This window comes from Periplaneta americana, chromosome 7, assembly GCF_040183065.1.
Source record: "Periplaneta americana isolate PAMFEO1 chromosome 7, P.americana_PAMFEO1_priV1, whole genome shotgun sequence".
Classification (NCBI taxonomy): domain Eukaryota; kingdom Metazoa; phylum Arthropoda; class Insecta; order Blattodea; family Blattidae; genus Periplaneta; species Periplaneta americana.
This window is the reverse complement of record NC_091123.1, coordinates 98,588,185-98,611,872: the sequence shown is the minus strand read 5'-3', so window position 1 is coordinate 98,611,872 and position 23,688 is coordinate 98,588,185.

Below are 23,688 nucleotides of genomic sequence, written 5' to 3'. Positions count from 1 at the left end.
CTATAGTGGCTGGAGGGGCTCATCGTGCTAACCACATGATACCTCCATTCTGGTTGGATGATCGTCCACCTCAGCTTTGCCATGTGGCCGTGTGGCGAGCAACCGGCTGTGGCGTCACGGATTATTAATATGATGAAGCAAAAGAATTTAAAATAATCGAATATTGTTCCATTACACATAAATAATAATTATTATTATCATCTAATACAAGAACATGATTTTGTTTTCGAAATCATAATCTCCTTTTTTAGATAGAGTTCTTATAGGTATAGAAAGTGTATTTGTTGATTAGTCAATTTAGCCTTCATTTACTCCATCTTTTGGATTTATCACATCTTCTGCGTTTGCATTCTAACATTTTGAAAATATGTATGTAATTGAAGTAAGATATTTTATGTTAAATGTAATAAATTTTATCTTCTACTTGTTACCTATTTACAGCTTCGTTTTGATCAGTTACAGGTTTAACAGCTGCTATTCTTCTTGTGTGTTATCTAAAGTTATATATAACTAGTAATGAAGAATATTTGTTAAACAATTTTATTAAGCATAGGTAAATTGTCTAGTATTGTTCCTTTCGATAAATACTTATTATAAATAAATTCATTCACAGATGATTTTAAAGCAAAATTATTATCAATACATTTTTTGTCGTATTATTTATCACTAGCCGTACCCGTGCGCTCCGCTGCACCTGTTAGAAATAAATATAACGTAATTACATAATTAAAATAGGACGTTTGATCCAGGGAACAACTTTTACAACAGCGCAAGATAATCTACTTTGCTCATTACCCAATTTTTTTGCATTGCATTTATTGCATATATATTTTATGTATTTGAACACGATTCAATTGAGCATAGTTAAAATTTGAATTATAAAATAATGGATTGCTAAGCTAACGTACTATTACTGCATACTAAATCAATACACTCTCGTTGTTCGTTAATTCTCTGAGATTAAAATGAGTGTACATAAATATTATTTTAAGAAATACAGAAAACGAATGTACAAAATAACCTATCATATTTTCTGTGCATAACAAGCTATTTTAATCTTACCTGTCCTCAATTCACTCAGACATTACTGTAATAACATTATAGCATTATGTCCATCTAGAGAAACTACACTTTCCAATGGTGAAATAATAATTAATTATACAATTTAGCTTCTGATATTACTTCATACAAACACAGAAACATTTTCTGTAGGCTACGTTTAATAGCTTTCGACTGTTGATGTTAAGGCCCCTGTTTCGATTGTTGTTGTCCAAGGCCCCTTATAGACGAAGTCATTTGTTCTTAATTCATTGCACCGTCTTAGATGGAGTTATTTTAATTTTAAAACTCATTTATCTCATTAAATATCAGTCCTATCAACATTTTGTAAAGAATAAAACTTATCGGAAACCATTTTTAAAGAAACTTTTCTTATGTAATATTTTTCACAAAAATCAATAATAAGCGAGATATTTCGATTTATTTAATTCAGGCCCCCTTATAACCCCCCTTTTAAATAAAGTATTTTGAATGCCATATAGCCTAAAATCTAAGTTACAACGAACTTAATTTATATTCCAATTTTCATATAAATCGGTTCAGCCATTATCGCGTGAAAAGGTAACAAACATGCAGACAGACATACAAACAAAAATTTCAAAAATGCGATTTTCGGTTTCAGGGTGGTTAATTATATATGTTAGGACCAATTATTTTTGGAAAATCGAAAATTACCAGAAAAATTTCGGCTACAGATTTATTATTAGTATAGATTTGCTAACAAATGTTTCTTTATATAACACTGTTTTCTTTACTTGATTCATACTCCTACAATTTTAAGTAATTTTGATCTACATATACAGAATGAACGATAAGTATGGAGTATTACTAATAACTAGAGACGAGAATTTCATGCACTATAAAATCTCAAAGTATGCATGCATTCATGGACTATGAAACTATGAAACATGCATGATCAAGCGAAAAATAATTAAAATATGCACTCTCCGTTTTCTTCCAAACGTCTTATTTAATTCACTTTTTTTTTTTTTTGCGCAGTTAACAACCTAGCAACATTTCTATATTGGTTTCTGTGAGCTTCCTGCGCTTGTCAGTGAATATTATGTTTTTGTAGGTAGAGAATGACCTCTCTACATCGCAAGAAGTTATGGATGCAAACTTGAATCCTAGATCATAAGCCAGATAGCTCGGCCTTATAGGCTTTGACGGTAACTAATTTTGTCAGATTTACTATGCTGCCATTTAGTGTTACATAAGGAGTCACGTCATAATTCGCATTTGAATTGCATTAGCGACTGTACTGCAATCTCCTGTTCATTTACGGCGGACGGGTAGTGATCCTGGCGGTTATTCTCTTCAAAGTGCTGCCGTTTTTAACATAGAGTTGACCTATCTGTTACATATTGTATGATCTAGGCTTCATTGAACATATTTGTGACAATGTCAAATCAAATTCTTCATTCAAGTTTTCACCACAAATAACCTTCTTCACTGGGCAAAAGAATCCGTAGTGCGAGTTCGCATTTATGATCCTGTGCAGTTTATTTTTCACCGCTACACCCAATTTCCCACGGGCTTAACTGAGAGATCTATGAAATTCTTTGCAGATTCTCTCCTTTTTTTCATTCTTGCAATATGTGAAGCAAATGCGACATGCTGATCGACTTGTAATATTTGGTATTCCTACATTTTATCTGAAATTCTATTAGACCTTACGATTACCTACATACTATTTAAAAACGGACATCGTAATTTAATTATTTTTAAAAAGTTTTGTAATTTTTATAAAGTACAAATTCCATAATAAACAGAATAGCAATGCTTACCTCTTTACTGCAAAAATCGCAGAATACGACAACCCCATCTGATCTAATAAAATCCTTTCATTTAATCCACTGTGCAAAGAGTACACTTTTGGAACCTTTAATTGGAAGCATATTGGAACCACATTAACACACGCAAACAGAATAAACAAACACATTAACCTCTTACGATGTTCACACACTGCAAAGATAATTTAGCGATGATTCCAATTTTAGAAGACTCTAAATTCCTAGTATTATAGTACTGGAAAAGGGAGAGAATTTACAACCTCCCTGAAAGAGGGTGCATTCAACCCAAAGTATTTGTCGGCAGTTGCCTTAAACCCTCTATATTTCCTCTCTCTACTATTCTAAAAATATCCAACGTAATAAATCTATTTATGACACGTCGTCTAAATAGGTTCGTCGGTAAAGTGTTGTAAAAGTGAACTTCCGTCCAGGGAAAAGTCTTATTGTGAAAATCTTAACATATTACTTAATTCTTTTGTTATTTAGTTTTTCATTTTATTTTTCAATCCTGATTCCTGAAGCAAAAATAAGGGACATAAAAATCGAGGAACTGAGGTGTTCACTCAAAACCATTATAATATGTATTTAAACTGAAACTGAAGGCCAAAACATGCAAATATGCTCGGAAAAACTACACATATTTTTAACCGGAAAGTAATGATATGGATACGTGGGCCTACTGAGTTTGAGCTATGTCCCATGTTCCTATTAAAACATGTATTTGCATGGAATTCTTATCTCTACTGATATCTTCTTAAATTTTAAATTTACAAAAAACGTTTTAAACAAAAGCTCTTGGAGATAAACCATATAATATGATACCAGTGTTCGGAAAAACAGTTAGTTATTCAGGTATACAGGATCTGACAGTAAACTTTATTTTTTATTCCTAATCTCCATTAAATTATACGTAAGAATATGTATAAATTTCACCCATTCACCTGTTTCATGACTTCAACTATTTAGGCCTATTAAACTTTTTTCGTAGACTTCAAATTGAACAAATAAGTATATAAAGTCATGTTGAACAGGGTATAAAACTACACAGGACAGTATTACTAACCAAACTTTACCACAAATACACAAGATGAGAATCATTCACAGCCAAACAATGTCCCTTTCTATCACGAAAACAGAACAGAAATGGAACAGATTAGTCATGTAACTGTGTGAAAGACAATGGACTGTTTCCGTGCTAGATTAAGACATATTCTGACATATCTTTCAATTTAAAATAAATTTTTGTGGTTTTCAATCCAAATAATTTTTAAGCATCAAAGTCAGTATTTAGAATGAATTGTGACGCAAAATATATTCAAAATAATATATGAATCCAAATTTTTATTAAAGATATCGCTTTCAAATATTTTAATGGCGTCAACACTATACTGTATATCTACTACGACATAGTCATTGAATTCCACACTACAACATTCCAAATTGTAGGTATATTTTGTATCTTGCTGGCAGAAGACTAAGGGCCGGTTTCACCAAGCTTGACAAATGTTTTAATGATTCATTAATTTATTTACTGGTTCATTAAATCATTTTATATCTCACCAAGCATCTTTACCCTAACGAACCAGTAAAACTATTATTAAATTTATACTACTACTACCATACTATACTTACTGGCTTTTAAGGAACCCGGAGGTACATTGCCGCCCTCACATAAGCCCGCCATTGGTCCCTATACTGACCAAGATTAATCCAGTCTCTACCATCATATCCCATCTCCTTCAAATCCATTTTAATATTATCTTCCCATCTACGTCTCGGCCTCCCCAAAGGTCTTTTTCCCTCTGGCCTCCCAACTAACACTCTATATGCATTTCTGGATTCGCCCATACGTGCTACATGCCCTACCCATCTCAAACGTCTAGATTTAATGTTCCTAATTATGTCAGGTGAACGATACAATGCATGCAACTCTGCGTTGTGTAACTTTCTCCATTCTCCTGTACCTTCATCCCTCTTAGCCCCAAATATTTTCCTAAGAACCTTATTCTCAAAAACCCTCAATCTCTGTTCCTCTCTCAAAGTGAGAGTCCAAGTTTCACAGCCATACAGAACAACCGGTAATATAATTGTTTTATAAATTCTAACATTCAGATTTCTTGACAGCAGACTAGATGACAAAAGCTTCTCAACCGAGTAATAACAGGCATTTCCCATATTTATTCTGCGTTTAATTTCCTCCTGAAAGTCATTTATATTTGTTACTGTTGCTCCAAGATATTTGAATTTTTCCACCTCTTCGAAGGATAAATCTCCAACATTTATAGTTCCATTTCGTACAATATTCTGATCACGAGACATAATCATATACTTAGTCTTTTTGGGATTCTCTTCCAACCCTATCTCTTTACTTGCTTCAAGTAGAACTTCCGCGTTTTCCCTAATCGTTTGTGGATTTTCTCCTAACATATTCACGTCATCCGCATAGACAAGAAGCTGATGTAACCCGTTCAATACCAAACCCACTGTATTATCCTGAACTTTCCTAATGGCATATTCTAAAGCGAAGTTAAAAAGTAAAGGTGATAGTGCATCTCCCTGCTTTAGTCTGCAGTGAATTGGAAAAGCATCAGATAGAAACTGGCCTATACGGACTCAGCTGTAAGTTTTACTAACACACTTTTTAAGTAATCGAACTAGTTTCTTGGGAATACCAAATTCAATAAGAATATTATATAAAACTTCTCTCTTAACCGAGTCATACGCCTTTTTGAAATCTATGAATAACTGATGTACTGTACCCTTATACTCCCATTTTTTCTCCAATATCTATCGAATACAAAAAATCTGATCAATAGTCGATCTATTACGCCTGAAACCACACTGATGATCCCCAATAATTTCATCTACATGTGGAGTTAATCTTAATTAAATTTACTGATAGAAATTTCCGTTTTTTAATTTTTAATGGTTCACTAGTTGTCATATAAAATGGCGGAACGTTTCGACGCAGAATTATTATATCTGGAACTGCTCGAAAATTAAGAGTCAGATGGAAATAATGTTAACCATTTAAGAAGCGATCATTTTGAAAATTTGAATGACACAAAAAATCACGAAAGATACCGCGTCACGCAGATCGTGGTACTCAAAATTTTGGAAGAAACTGATCATAAGTTAAAATATCATAAAAAAGAAGGCTGAGACAAAGCTGAAACTAGTCAACTAACTAACATACAACTGAGGTTTTTATTTTAACACATGAAAGTGGTTATTATAACTACATACCTAAGAAATAAGAAGGCATGAAAAAGAGAAGGGTTGACAAATATTGAGACAACCCACCTCAAAATCCAGATCAGTTGTGAGATCAAGTTCTGACTACCTGGCAAGATCTCGCTGAGGACCAGAACTATTTCCGCGACCTGGTGGACTCAATGCCACGAAGATGCCAGGCAGTGATAGACGCCGATGGCAAGTGTACAAAGTATTAGATCCACAAGTGTATTTTTTTATTTTTCTTTAATTTGTTTATTGAGGTTTGTTTTATTTCGGGAAGAAATTTGATCTCCCAAGAGTTTTTTTAATTCTCATAGTGGAGCCAGATTTGCGAAATAATTCGTTTCACCACAAAAAAAATAAAAATAAAAAATAAAAAATAAAAATGAAGAAAGATGACGTGTATAAAAATTAGTTACGTTAATAAAAAATGTTCTCACCGAGGATGGAATTCGGGTCCCAAGGATAGCAGACAAGCTAGCTACTGGATGCTCCACCGGAAAACCGTGACGGAAGCAGCGCGAGACACTTATAACTGCTCGGCTCGAAGTCTATGGAGACGGCGCACATATAAACGTACTCGAGTAAATCGCGGTCAAAATTTCAACATTTCCACTACCAAGAGACACAACGAAACTTTTTCCTAATACTGTACACGATTTGCGATGTAGTAGACTGTGGTTTCGTAGAAACATGTTCTGATATAGTTGTGAAAAATTCATAGATCGCACTTATTTATCCGTAATGAGCCATTACTTACTGTTCATTAAATTTTAAGAAAATTTGGTTGGTGAACAGCTTCCATTTTAGTGAATCGTTAAATATTTTAATGCTCACTAGTTAATGCTTCATTTAGGCTGATTTACTGAAGCTTGGTGAAACCGACCCTTAGACAATAATAATTTGACTTTCCAGCAACATTTATTTTTATAGGAAGAGATTACAGTGAACGATGTTCTATTTAACACAATACTGCAATTTCAGGATAGTTGGAGGCGAAAATTTGAAAAAATACATTGAACACGAATTTAACTAAACTAACATAACATTTTGACACCAACATTTAGGTCTACAATATATTAGCACCTGCCAAAACAATAATACTTACTAAAATTATTTATTATTCATTGTAAAATATAGTACCAACTTATCCTGCACCTTTTACTTTTCGAAAATTTCATAACCATATACCATTTTACAAACTTAATAAGGTAACGGAGAAAGTTGGTTAAATGTACAATTTCTACCGTTTCTTATGCAATTTTGTCTGCTGATTCAAAAAATTAAGTCAGAATTTTTTACCACTGACCATTTTTTTTTTTTTTTTTTTGTAATTTTAGAAAAATTGATTCATTTTATTGCTATATATACAGTCCTTAACATGTTAATGGAAAGAAAATATTTCATTTTATTGCTTTAACTTTAGATCACTGTTGCCTGTGAAGTTAGAATTTATAAAAATGAATTTTATTTCTCATAAGACTGCGAGAGTTACGAGTAGTATTAATTCTTAGTTGCGTTGGAACTTAACATTCATGAAAGAAGTTTCATAACCTGTATTTTCTTTGTCTTAATTTTAAGTGTGGTAAAAGTATCTGATAAAGTGAAACATACCTCAAAATATTGTGTAAATCACAAACAATTTTTGTTACGTTTGTGGTTAATTAACTTTGAAGGCATATAGGTGAATTTTACTACACTAGTTAAAAGAGCTTACGAGTGTTATTTTGATTGCAAAGTAGACGAGGACAGGACTGGGCCCCTGAAATCTATTGTGTTTCATGCAATTCTATTGGGCTAACTAGTTGGCTAAAAGGATTCCGTCTATGGCTTTTCCAGTTCCAATGATATGTCGGGAACCTCAGGATCATCAGACTGTTACTTTCTAGGAACCACAGATCAAAAGATTACAGAGAACTTGTCAGCTAGCTGATTCAATACTATAACGTGATGGGGTGCCAAGTATCTCTCAAAACAAGTTCTTGGATTCTAATCTATTATTTCTTTCCTCAAAATCTTGGGGTAGTGAGCAACGAACATGGGGAGCGTTTTCATCAGGATTTTTCTGAAATGGAAAGGCGCTACCAGGAAAAATGAAGCCCAAATATTCTAAGTCTGCTGCTGGACACTCAAAAGAGATGTTTCTCAAGCGAAGTATAACCTAAAATCTATTTCACATATATTTTAGGTAAATAAATATGATTTTTGGTAAAATGTTACAAGGTGTCAATATTAGAAAAGTCTGAAGTACATCATATAATTACTCAAAAACCCTGGGTGTTTGAAAAAGCTTGAAAAAAGATCTGAAATCAGCATAAGAATCACCCATTCTTTATCTTTTAACATAAACTATGTTTAATTTTGTTGACCAGTGAGTGTAAAATCCCGAATGATGACTATTGTATTGCTTATGAACTCGGAATAGAAATATTATATATTATAATATTAAATATTATAATATTATAATATAGGCCTAATACAATAATTATGGAAATCAATTAAATTGATGCAGATATTATTGCTATAATATTATTTTATATATAATTAAATATACACATGTATTTCCTTTCAATACAACATTTGTCGTCCTCTGGACACAAGGAAGATAAAATAAAATAAAGTTTGAAACGAAGGAAAGGTGAGTTAATTTTTTTATTTATATCTGTAAGCCAATAAATTATACATTCGTTTTCTTTGATTTGTAAAGGAATTTAATGGTTTTCTTCTCCGCAGACTGTCCCATTCTCTGAGATTGTAGTGTTTATTCGTTTGTTATAATTTATTAAGGAACTTGTTCGTGAATAACTTCATTATTCAAACCATTGCTAGCTAGTAGAGTGTACAGATGAATTGAGATGAAAAGTACTCTATGCTTTCTTGTGTGTATTAAATTGGTGTATAGAGATGAAGTTCGATATTGGCGTAAGATATTTTCTCGATATCACATTACCCAGTAGATGTATTGGTTGTAGAGAAATGTGAATATTCACTTCAACATCATGACTTAAAACCAATGGAGTTTTATCTGTAGTAAAAGACAGTCCCTTCACATGCCATGAAGCAACTTAGATGGAAATACGTTCTTGACCTCGGAATTACAGTGAGATGATGTGGTCGGCATCACGCTCTGCCCGCCTTATACTGACGGAAAGACACCCGGTACTCAATTAGATAGGAAGCTGAGTGAACCTCGGGATCGTTCTGGAAGTTTGGCAAGGAGAAAACCCCGTCATCATCCAGGATCGAACACTGGACCTTCCAGTCCGTAGCCAGGTGCTCTACCAACTGAGCTACTCGGCCGCCGTTTTGCCTGTAGTGGACCCTTAAAAACATCGTATACGACTCGAAACATTGAGACACGAAATTGAAACTCTCTGTGCTATTGTTTCTCCACAAAGAATACATAGCGTGTGTACATACGTTGGTGCTGGTGGTCACATTTAAGGCAACCAACACAAGAACGAATAGGTTAACGTCTGTCTACTTTACTTGTTATATTCTTATGATAGTCTACAAAAATGTACAGGGTTGGGCATGAATCATAGCGTAGGATATAAAAAATGCAGAATGGCGTAAGTAATGGAAGATGACATTGTAACTTTTGATTCAACAATAATGCTACTTTTATTTACAACAACAACTAAACACCCGCCAACAATGAGTATTGCACTCAACACTGCACCACAGTAGTCGTTATTGCAATCCTCAGAACGACAATGACTATTCACGTTTATTATTGAGAAGAACAACAATATACTCCTAATTTGAACTAATGTTCAAAAAGCACTAATTACAAAACAAAACTGTCAGTTCTCAGTTCACAGTTCGTTCGCCTTGGCTAGTTCTTCTAGCTCACTCACTCAAGTTCACGGTTCGTCGAACCCAAGACTTCCAGATAACATTCCACTGCACTTCAAACCCAAGACATCCAGAGTCTGTTCACTTCACTTCGAACCCAAGACTTCCGGACGCGTTGCCCTCGCCTGGACGCTGCCATAGTACTCACTTAAGTTCACTGCACTTCGAACCCAAGACTTACGCTGGATACGTCTTCGCTAACTAGCTTTCTCCCAGCTGACTATCTAACTAGACTAAACTAAACTAAACTCTGCGGCTCACTTGCCCCTTCTGTTTATTAGATCACACATTCTCGAATGTACCGCTTCTCAAGGTTTCTACAACAATCGGTCTTCAGACGTTTCGTTACTTCAGCCGCAGTCGGTTTCCTTCCCCCTCTCTGCCTCAGTCCAGCGCCCGCCAACTTGCGTCTCCTCTCTCCGCCGCCTTACTTCCCGCGCGCTCTCCCTTCCGCCGGACGCGCGCTCGACTTCCGAGGCATCGAGAAGCTTCCAGCACGGTTGCCACAATATTTAAAAATTAATACACAATACAAACAGAGATATGCAATTTTGATATCCCAGGCAACAAATCTCACTTTTTCTATATGACGTCTGATAGATTCTCATCATTAAGGGAAACATATTCTTCCAACCGTCCACTAATGGAGGTTCTGGCTGATATGTGTATCTATTATCAGGCAGTACATCTCACTTGACGATATGTGTCAGAGGAAGAACAATTGTCTGTACGCATTTGAAGTCTGATTATTGTAATATGTAGCTATTAGCGATGTATGCAATGGAGGTGGAAAGGAACTGGCCACTCTACCCTGGCCTAGTTGCCTCATAAGTGGTGGCCTCTTGGTATCATTTGTGAGGTTCAGACCTGTCTTCAGACAGTTGACTAAACAACAATTCTTCCAATCGCCGAACGAAAGCGTGAATCACACGATGCAGCATTTCCATGTGAATGTTTCACATGGCCTCTCTTATCCGATCTTAGAGGTCAGCCGATGTTTTAGGACGTGTGGTGAATACCATGCTGTTAAAATGCCGACATTTCCAGTGCCCAGGCGTGTCCAACGGCAAATCGTTGAGGATTTCGGAGTAGTGCGCTCTGGTCTTCTTGCATCGACTCAGGCTTTCGTCTTTGGACGGTCAAAGTGTTTCTTATCACGCCATGATGCAGTGGTACGGAACTGTACAGCCACTTGCACAAAGATGGATGACTCATTATTCTTAAACTAAGTCTCAAAAGTAAATGTACGACCAATGGCCATGTTGACCATAACGCCATAGTTGCTAATGGCAATCCGTCCTCAGTACAGTTGACAATCGAAACCCGTGCATGATCAGACAGCGTCATCGTAAAACGCAATTGAAATCAAGCTATGACTTATGCCCAACCCTGTATATACATTTTATTGAGACATTCTGTCTGTCTTATAAATCATAAATAATTAAAATAACAATTGCAAGAACTTTTTTTTCATACGAATATTTAATGTTGTACTAATCATTTTATGGAAAAATAATTACAATGATTTCTTTTTTTTTAATTTTTTTCTTGGGTTTGACATTTTTCATTTGCTAACATTTGTTTAAGGAGACCTAGCTTACACTTTTAGATAAATGGATAAACGTACAGTGAGATCAAAAAGTGGGAGTACCCCTATGCATTACGACACAACGATGAGTATCGTTGATGGACTGATATGGATATTTACCAGATATTTTAATGATCCAAGACATCGGTATGAATACTTTCGTTTTCACAACACAGCTGAATTCTGCGTCATGTCCTGACAGATATTTTACTGAGATAGTCAAGGGTCACTTCGTTGAAGGAATCTTCCACAGCTGCCTTTTTGTTATAGCAATGATTTCGCACTTTGTCCTTGATGAATCCCCCCAAGAGCATTATCAAACGTTGTGAGGTCGGCAAAAGGAACTTGATCACCTTAAGAACCTCTTCCAATCTACCGGTTGAGATAGGTCGATGCTAAGCGAACTCTGGTCAGTCATGTTTATTTATAACTTCACGGTGACAATGATAGCATGGTACCAACGTAAACATGGGAGTACCAACATTCACAAAATAAGTGAAATAGGAATATATGTGGAGAGGGATTACGCCCAATGTCATATTTTTAAAGTTGCACTATACAATCTCTTTCTTTTATCTGACCACTATATCCTCATCATTCAAAACTCTCTTTCAACATTTGAATGTAATTGGTGACAGGTTTACTTACTTACTTACTTACGTACTTATTGCTTTTAAGGAATCCGGAGGTTCATTGCTGCCCTCACATCTGCCCGCCATCGGTCCCTATTCTGAGCAAGGTAATGAAAGTAAATTTCACAAATTTCTACAGAAAAATAGTTCTCACTTTTCAATTGAAGAAAGAATTCAGTCCATTGGGAATCCATTTCTCACAAAGAAGACAGTCACTTTGAAAGTCTACAAATGCTTTCTATTCTTCATATTGATCAACTTATCATAAACCTCAATGTCTCTCTGTTTCATATCTTAAGCAAGAATAGAATTCATCAAAATGGGGGAGCATGTTTGTTCAACTGCATCTACTCAAAACGAAACACTTGCAAATGTATTCCAAGAAATCAATACAAAATTGATGCATTCCTAATATCTCGTGAACAAAAAAAAAATTATAACCCCTACATCCTCTTCTAACTCTGTTAGGTACCAAATAAAGTTGCGATTTACGTACATGGCAAAAAAACTGAATATTTACTCTACATAATGGACGTTCTGAAATAATATTACCAAGACACATCAAAACAAAACTAGAGTCAACAAAAACTATTAGAACATTATATAGTGAAACCTATCATTTACAGACATCGAAGTGACGTAACAATTGAGGCGGTAGCCGGAAAAAAAGGCCCATAAGCAAAAGTCACGTTTCGAGAAAACAATGATTGAAAAATTTATTTGTATGTCATTGCAATTTGGATGCACTTTTATCAACATAACAATTTTCATACTGTTACAATAATATTTGTCTACAAGTTTTTGTTAAATAATATATTCCGAATTTAATAGTGTTAATAAAAGAATGTATTTTATTGAAGCATTTTATAGGCCCTTTTTCCAGAGAACAAGTTTATTTTATCAAAATACTTTCAGTATGATTATATTTTAGCAAAATTTGATATCATCATTGAACGGCGCACATTGCAGAGATTTACGATTTCTTAATCATTTTAGTAAAATTATATTTCTTACATATATCTCATAGTTACGTCATAAATTGTATCGAATACGTAAGAATCAAGAATATCTATTGGGTACAGAATACAGATTACAAGTTATTTAATATTAATCTAGAATGAATTCACACTCAGTGCAGTTTACACTTCAGTGCACATCCTTGATGGACTCACACTCACTTTGGGAATCATCTAAGTAGGCCTACATTGATGTTTTCTCCCACTCTAACTCTTCTCTCTTCAATATGTTTTGCACTTCACATTCAGTTTTTCACCAGTCTTTTCTTTGTAATAATCACAGAATAACCCAAAGAGAATCTTGATATTTAGGTTTGGGTTAGTGGACAATAAAGGATCTTGCTATGTGGAATCGATTGCAGGTATGACTGCAGTAAATCCCATTATATTGTTGCTAATTTTATATGGTCTGTTTTCATGGGAACTACTTTTTCCCTCAAATTTTTCACTTTTTAATATTTTCCCTTGTATTACTCTCAGTCTTTTGGCAAACATTTTGAAGATTTCCAAAATCATTTGACTACACACCTCTAGCTGAACACCACTTCGACGCAGAGAATATGTCCATACATTTTCACGACTTACTTTTGGATTTTAAGTTACATGTATGACAAGTGTTTTTATAATAAGCCTGCCACTGTAGCATCCTACAGTAACTTTGTTTGCCCACTGTTAAATATTTCGAAGAGATCTTTCCGTTCATCAGCAGTGAACTTGGAGAAACATTCCTTCTGGCAGCAGGAGGTAATGGGTGCAGAAACTTACCTTCAACAACAACACCTTTCGAAGTTACATAGTGATATGTTGTTTGTTCATTTTTCTGTCTTCCCGTTTTAAGTTCATTTTCATGTCCTGTCTCCTCTTTTTTCGTTTATGTCCATTTCATTCCATTTTGAAACAATTCAGATCGCACACAGATCACAACTGCTACACACAACACAATTATACTGCCTGCAGTGCCTGCCTCAAACTGTGTTGATGTTTGCTGCATTTCACAACTACGCAAGAGTGGATGGGTTCATTCGATTAGCTACCCTGCCCTCTGTGTACAAGATATTGAAACGAAACTATGTAAGCAAGTAGATTTTAACACGGAGAATCGATTTAAACATTCTCTCGAAAAAGGGCCTATAGACCCATGGGCCCCTTTTCCGACTACCGCCTCAATTTGTCCACATTCGGGAGATGTTCTTATGACAAGCATAATGTGAACCAACACTCTATGAAATGTATTGATTTTATTCAAAATACACTAAATGCTTTGCAGCTTTGAAATATATGGAGTCAAAGAAAGGAAAATACAACGTAATTTTATACTACAGCATACTGTACAATACAGTTTACAGTATTCAACTCGCAACAAAGTATACAGCAATTTATGACTCAGTTCACTTAAAAAAGTAGGTGAGGTTGGTTTGTTGGGTACACTTTGCAATACTACCTATTTTCTGCTCAAAAGTTGCCTGAAACTGTTCAATTGCCATCGATATGATTATTAGCAAATTTAATCAATTCCTCCATTGTCTGGTAAGCTGATCTATAATTTTTGAGAAGCCAATCTTCATCTTTTTCGACTTACCCCTCATTCTCGCTACACTCATTGCTAGTTGTTACTTCTGTTGTTGCTTAGGCCTACGTACTACAAATTTCCTCAACATCTACATTGCTAACAAACAAGACGTATTCACTGGCTTCAAGGTTCTCATGTCGTGCCTGATTCAGAAGCCTTCGGATTGTTTGCTACATTCTTCAGCATCATCATGTTGTAGTTCGACTTCGTTTTCATTATTACGAAATCCTTTTTTTAAGAAAGAATTTCTAATTGTATCCGTGGTAGATTACTGTGCAGCTCATAAAATTAAATATTCCGTTTCCGTAACATATTAGGTTATGAAATTCAAGTTCTGGCCGTAGTCTAGAAGTAAAACAATTTTTACGACTGCGAAACATCTGTCTGTATCCATAGTTGGGAGTATCCATACACAATTTTGATTTTGTCATTACTTCTATAGGCCTATTATTTTTCGATTGGGAGATAAAACTCTCCCGTTTCAGAGGAGTGTCCCTTTTCATAGTCGATAAAGAGAAGATTTACTGTGATAGGAAACCATGAAATAAGTTTGACACTACGTTTGGAGGAATGAATAATACGAATTACGAAGTATTCTATTATAGTAGTAATATGATTTAAAACACTGGACAGTTGGACAAATTTTTAAATGCATGGAAAACAGGTGGACAAAGACAAAAAGGGATATGTCCTCCAAAAGTCGAACGACTAGCCACCGTGCCTTTTACCGTTATTCTTTTAAAGAACGTTAGAAACATGATAAAAATCGAAAAATATAAATTAACTGCTACTAAACAACAATTATGCAGTAATATTTGAGAAGTAGTGTACAAATTTATCGGAGATAGCTTTATACAAGTATAACTACTTATATACCATAAATAAGGCTCTCAATCAATTATGTTACTGACAGTATTAACTAATATGGATTTAAAAATCTCAGGGGAAAATTGTAAATATTATATTTGTATGTAAAAAACTATTAATAGTATGATATTTTAAGCTTTTACGGTGATTGTGTTAAAAGTTTTGATTATTGCACCGTGTGCTGGAACTTAACATCTTCAACGATAAGAAGCAGGACATGCAGGGCAAAATAGTAAGTTCTGAATATTCACTTGCCCAGGTGGTCTTTTATGCTTAACTAAATACACCTGGACCCAATTCCGAAACGTAAGCTTTAAGTTCTACCCAAATGTTTTCTTCAAAATATCAACGCGTTTGAAATACGGTGAAAAATATCAGGGATAATATTAAAAATTAAAATTTAAAAAGCTCGCGATTACATTTTATTTGTTAGTAAGTTGTTCATGCTGATACATTTACAAGGAACGGATGGACGAGAGTTGGACTGATAAACATTTTTAATCAACAAGTATTAAGTTTTTATGTTTGATTGAGGGATAGAAGTATGCAGGTACTTATAGGTAGGACAGAGAGCATCTCTAAACACTGTAACTGGAGTGGCCATTTGTGTACTTGTGGTTTTTTATTTATTTTAGTAGGTTATATTACGACACTTTATCAACAGCTTAGGTTATTTCGCGTCTGAATGAGATGAAGGTGATAATGCCGGTGAAATGAGTGCGGGGTCCAACACCGAAAGTTACCCAGCATTTGCTCATATTGGGTTGAGGGAAAAACCCGGAAAAAAACCTCAACTAAGGTAACTTGCCCCGATCGGGACGAACCCGGGCCACCTAGTTTCGCGCCTAGACGTGCTAACCGTTACTCCACAGGTATGGACTGTACCTGTGGTGCAGTGAGTTGCGTGCCGACTGTGCTTCCCGGCTAAGTCGGTCCCAACATCCGTTACACTTCAATTTCGTACATACTAAGTCTGGAGGTGACCTGTCGTACTTGATAGATCTATTTACACTAAGAAAACAATCCTCCATGCGCCCGCTGCCACTACTTCCGGGTCTTGGACGAATCAAGCCGATAACCGCGGTGAACGGGTGTCAGGAAGTCCGCAGTAAATCTACCTAGAGTTTGTCGCGTAAGTTATTACTAATAAACAAATTAAAAAATAAGAACTTAAAAAACCTAACTAGAGTTTGTCGCATAAGTTATTACTAATAAACACAAAAAAGTAAACACTAAATAATAAACCTTAAAAAGTAAAGTAAAAGTAATTTATTCACCCAAATCAAAAAAAGGTTTTAACTTCAGTAACTTTGTAGCTGTTCCATTAGAGTTATAGGATATTCTCATTTGCTGAGAAAGATGTAGAACTGATTTTCTAGATGAATTTTTCAGAGTCATGTTTCTTCTGTGAGCACTGTAGTCCTAAGCGGCTATCTACGCTTCCTTTCAAGAACACATTCTTTCACGAAATTTATTTACCAGTCTTTGAACTGAACTACGATTTGGAACTCGGATATCAGGGAATCTCCCTTGAAACATTCTCCTTACAGAACGAGCCGATTCTGTACGGACGTATATCTAAATAGGCCTACTCTTTTCTGAATAGAATACTTGAATTGAGTCATATTTACTTAATGAACATACTGTATTGCGTGGACTATAGAACACATACTTATCTAGCAAAAGTACAACTCACACTGACGACTAACGCGACCTTTAGCTCGATGGAGGCGGGAAATACATGGCTGCGTCAGTATTAATTACCAAAGCTGCATGAATGACGTCGTTTTTATTTCTGTTATGTCTCCTACCTATATGTACATCAGGTTAGAGTCGATTCTTCTGCTTGTAGAGAGCCGGCTAATATATGTTGTCCGTCTGACATACGCTGAGTGTTTAGTAATGTAGTAACCTTCCACCTGGGACAATATTGTGTTTAGCCCTGCAGTAACATTCGACCTGGGACCGTATGGTGAGTGTTTAGTGCTACAATATCCTTCGACCTGGGACCATAATCTGAGTATTTAATCCTGGAGTAACATTCGATCTGGGACCATATTCTGAGTGTTTAGTCCTGCAGTAACCTTCATTTCCAACGCACATAAGCCCGCCATAGGGTCCCCATTCTGAGCAAGATTAATTCAGTCTCTACAATCATACCTCACCTCACTCAAATCTATTTTATATTACCCTCCCATGTACGTCTCGGCCTCCCCAAAGATCTTTTTTTTCCCCGGCACGAGCTTACACTCTATATACATTTATCGATTCGTCCATACATGCTACATACCCTTCCAATCTAAAACGTATGGATTTAATATTCTTAATTATGTCAGGTGAAAAATACAGTGCGTGCAGGTCTACGTTGTGTAACTTTCTCCGTGCTCCTGTAACTTTATACCTCTTAGCCACAAATATTTTCCTAAGCACCTTATTCTCGAACATCCTGTTACTCTATTTTTCTCTCAAAGTGAGAGTCCAAGTTTCACAAACATACAAAACAACCGGTAATATAATTTTGTTTTAAATTATAACTTTCAGGTTTTTTGAGAGAAAATTGGATGACAAAAACTTCTCTACCGAATAATAACAGGCATTTCCCATATTTATTCGGCTTTTAATCCCCCCCCCCCGAGTGTCTGAAAAGACCAACAATACAACAAAAGAGAAAGATTGGTATATTGAACAAGAAATAAGAAATTGCCGTAGCGGATTAATTAACCTAACTGAGTATTTGAAGTCCCTGTGTTGGAAATTCCTCTTCAACATTAAGTGAAGATTTTTAATAATTGTTGAGTTCCATATTTTTAAATAAGTTCAACACATTTTTAACCATACGTATGTTGAGAGATTTTTCAATTTTTAGATTAAGATTTTATTGACAAATGTCACACATTTTTAACTATAGCTATTTAAAACAAACTGCGTGAAGTAGTTGTTACCTTGTAAGTAGACCGTACTAAGTCTGTATAAATTGAGAAGGAAAATGTGGGATTCAACTCTGATACAATCTATCCTGGATCCATTCAATAACTGAGAATCAACTGGAATATCACTCTTTCGATAACCGGACTCAATACGGACGTTTGGGAAAGAAATTGGCTGCAGCGCAATTTGTAACCGGCTTAGCAGCTGGTTCCACCGACTACCGTAAGCAGTGAAAGCGCGGGCGCACGAAGGATTGTTCATCCAGTATAATATGTGGAATTCTACGAGTCTCTTGGTATCCACAGTCACTATTATCTATTAATCTTTTGACAAACCGCTATAAACGCACACAGCAAAAATGGAGGTATTCTATTTTTCTAGATGGAGATGGTAATGAAAACGGAATTGTGTAAAGTGTTGGTAAAATGAGAGAAAACGGGGAATTCCCTCCTAAAAAATCCCAAAATTTGAACTCGGATCCAGGGTTGCTGTACGTTAGCCTTCTGCGAACTGAGTTAGCAAAGCGACTATAAGCTAGAGCAGTGGTGACCAACTCTTGGCCTTTGTATAAGAGCACTCTCCGCTGCACACAAGCATAGGGTGGAACTTAGGAGGGATAGATAGGCTACTGTCGCTAAGCGTTTAAGCATATCTGCCGCCACTATTCCTCCCCAAACTACGCCATTAGGCTACACACACTCTATTCTGTACTGCGCGAGAATACTATTTATATTTATACTTACCAACTTATTTTAGTCTAGAAATAAAAGAATAGCTGAAATCTGAAATGAGATTATAGGCCTATTTAAGATATGTTGTAATGACATTGAGAAACAGTTAAGGTTGTGGCATAATTTTAATAACATGACATGATATGATGAGCGTCGTTTCAAAGTATATCATCTCGAACTTAGTATTTTTTCGTGAAGTGAAAAAATCCGATCTCCTCCGGCCAACAATTCCTTTTTAATATCATACTAAGTTGGGAGAGAAGCCGTTTTCGTTTGTTGTCGTTGCAGATTTAAATTCTGATTTCATAAAATATAGAAACAAATGCTACATGTTCAATTTTTTAAGAATAAAGGAAACAAGTTTTGAAATGATACTCCTATTATACACAGTCCCGTTACCTGGAGTATAGCGGACTCGTACTAAATAAGTTTGCACTGAATGTTAAAAACACTGTTTCATAAGTTTTTATGGTGCATCTCTACAACCAAATGTTCAATACAATATCAATTCTGAAAATTTCACCTTTGTTTCTTCTAATATGATTTGAGGGAGATGGGATATGATTCTAGGGACTGGATTAATCTTACTCAGGACACGGACCTATGACTGGCTTATGTGAGGGCGGCAATGAACCTCCGGGTTCCTTAAAAGCCATTTGTAAATAAGTAATAAACTAGGTTCAAATTTAAATTTCCTAAACCACATTAATAAGATCGTATAAGACAACGGACAACTATGATTTATTATTTGAAATTCCAGAGATATTTTAAGGACAAGCATGCTTTGCAATTACTTTATAGTAGTTAAAGCGTACGAAAATAGAATACGTTTCAATTGTGTTGGCACCTGCATATAAAAGTCATATTAATTAACGTATAGGCTTACAGAAAAAATTGAGAAGCATTTCCTTGATATACTGTTCTTGTTTTAAGAAATATATTAGATCTGAATTCATTAATAACAGTTCTTATAATGTGTTATTGAAGGAATAATTGCATTATGTATGTGTAAATTTAATTGATAGAAGATTATGAAGCCTTCCCTAGTATAGGGACACACAAGAATACATTTGTATAAAACCTTAGCTAGACCTGTACTATGTTACGGAAGGAAAGCATGGACAATGAGTAGTACGAATATCAGCAGAATAACGGCCTATGAAATGAAATTTACGAGAGGACACTAGAATATAGTGCTTATACCACAAAAGAAATGAGGTTATCGTGCAAGAACTTCAATTACAATCAGTCTCACAGTTTATAAACAAGTACCAGCTGCAGTGGAAAAACCATGTCCAACGAATGAATCAGAATAGACTTTCAAAAGCCATGCTTCAATACCGTCCGTAAAGAAGAGATCTTTAGGCCGTTCAAAAGAAAAGGTGGACCGAGAATGACTCAATGAGGTCGTAACGGGCCTTGACCCTTATATTTTTTGGTTGATGATGATTATGATGGTGGTGGTGGTGGTGGTGTTAGAAGATTGGTGCAGCGACAGTTATTTTATACAAAATTAAATGTGTAATTATTAATAATAATTTGTTGGTGATATGGCGTTGTTAGCAGAAAAGGAAACGATACTAAGGGATTAGTGGAGCTAAATAACAGCTGTCAGCAGTATGGAATAAAGATAAATTTAAACTAGACGAAGGTCATGGTTGTCGGAAGAATAATAAAGAAGATAAACGTGCGAATACTAAATGAGGCAGTACAGCAAATGGACAGCTTAAAATACTTGGGGTGTACTATAAACAGTAATATGAGCTGCTGCCAGGGACTAAAAAGGAGAATAACAATGGCCAAGAAAGATTTTAATGGAAACAGGAACATGTAGTGCAGATCTTTGGGAAAACAAAACTAAAGAAGAGACTAGTGAAGTGATTTGTGCGGAGTGTAGCATTATATGGAGCAGAAACATGGCCATTATATCGAAATAAAGAGAAGCAACTAGAAGAATTTGAAATGTGGATATGGAGAAGAGTGAAGCGTGTGAAATGGACATATAGAATAAGAAACGGAGCTATGTTGAAAAGAATGGATGTAGGAAGAATGATTGTCTAGAAGAGAAAAAGGAATTGGTTGGATCACTTGCTGAGAAGAAACTGCCTGGAAGGAATGGTGAAAGAGGGAAGAGTTCGCGGCAGAAGAATGTATCAGATGATAGACGACATTGAGGCATACGGATCATATGAGGAGACAAAAGAGGAAGGCAGAAAACAGGAAAGACTGGAGAATACTGGGTTTGCAGTGAAAGACCTTCATTTGGCAGAACACTATGCGTGTATATGTATTAGCAATTAACTACTACAGCCTATTAATTTTAATGCAGTAAAAAAAGAAATGTACTACTGAATATTCTCATTTTTAAATCAATAGTACCAGTAGCCTAATAAAATATTCACCTTTAATTCAAATCTGTAACAATTTAATTCCCTATCTCTTAAAAATAAAATTTGACTCTTGGCTTATCATTACAACGTAGGCTAGCCTATATAAAATTGCTTTATGAAATTTTGTTCATTCTACTTGACTTAAATTTAACTTAGATAATGATTTGTAACGTGTCTCAGTGAAACGTATAGCAGAGTCCGTATAGGTCAGTTTCTGTCAGATGGGTTTCCAATTCACTGTGGGCTAAAGCAAGGACATGCACTATCACCTTTACTTTTTAACTTTGCTCTAGAATATTCCATTAGGAACGTCCAGAAAAATAGAGAGGGTTTGGAGTTGAACGGGTTACATCAGCTGCTTGTCTATGCGGATGACATGAATACATTTGGAGAAAATCCACAAATGATTAGGGAAAACACGAGAATTTTACTTGAACCAAGTAAAGAAATAGGTTTGGAAGTAAATCCCGAAAAGACAAAATATATGATTATGTCTCGTGACGAGAATATTGTACGAAATGGAAATATAAAAATTGGAAATTTCTCCTTTGAAGAGGTGGAAAAATTCAAATACCTGGAAGCAACAGTAACAAATATAAATGATACTCAGGACGCAATTAAACACAGAATAAATATGGGAAATGCCTGTTATTATTCGGTTGAGATTCTATCATCCAGCCTGATGTAAAAATATGTGAAAGTTAGAATTTATAAAACAGTTATATTACCGGTTGTTCTTTATGGTTGTGAAACTTGGACTCCCACTTTGAGAGATGAACATAGGTTAAGGGTGTTTGAGAATAAGTTGCTTAGGAAAATATTTGGATCTAAGAGGGATGAAGTTACAGGAGAATGGAGAAAGTTACACAACACAGAACTGCACGCATTGTATTCTTCACCTGACATAATTAGGAACATTAAATCCAGACGATTGAGATGGGCAGGGCATGTAGCACGTATGGGCGAATCCAGAAATGCATATAGAGTGTTAGTTGGGAGGCCGGAGGGAAAAATACCTTTAGGGAGGCCGAGACGTAGATTGGAAGATAATATTAAAATGGATGTGAGGGAGGTGAGATATGATGATAGAGACTGTATTAATCTTGCTCAGGATAGGGACCAATGGCGGGCCTATGTGAGGGCGGCAATGAACTTCCGTGTTCCTTAAAAGCCAGTAAGTAAGTAATACTAGATGGATGGATGGATGAATGGAGTGAATGAATGAATGAATGAATGAATGAATGAATGAATGAATGAATGAATGAATGAATGAATGAATGAATGAATGAATGAATGAATGAATGAATGAATGGATATAACATTAATCACAATTTTTACAATGCTTAAATTGTTACTGTAATCATCATAGAGATTACATTCCTACACTTCGTGATTTTCCCTTTTATGGTACACTAAAGCTTTTTATTGTGTTGGAAATATCAAAATCATGCGAATGACCATTTCAGATTCTCAAATACTGTACTCCCATTTCTGCAGCCTGCTTGACAATATGTGCACTATTAATATCTAATATTACTAATAATAGATATGTAATTAGAATAATATGGGGAAAAACATTTCGCTTCTCCTTAAAACTGGTTTAATTTATAGCATAGCAAGAGTTTACTATCGTAGATCTATCCCTCCAATATCTTTGAGATTCCTGCACAAAGCTTGCTTTTAATAACAACGTTGCTTTTTTTTCTAGCGCGAGCAAACATTGCTTCGTAAGGCTAGTTGAGTTAGTTACCACTAAGCTAGAGTATATATGTTAAGTTAAAGAAAAGAGTTCATATGCATTAAATTATATGAATGCTAAATGATAGACTTGGATTACAAATTTAAGAACTGAAGGGGTGAGAATGAGATAGTCCAAAGCCACACTTTTAACAAATGGTTTTTTGTGCGAATTGTACATATGAGAAAACTACTAGTAAAATATTATAAAAATTACTCAAAAAATGGTATAACTACACGCCGGGGAATTTATGATACCGCACCTAATAGCATTGGACTCTA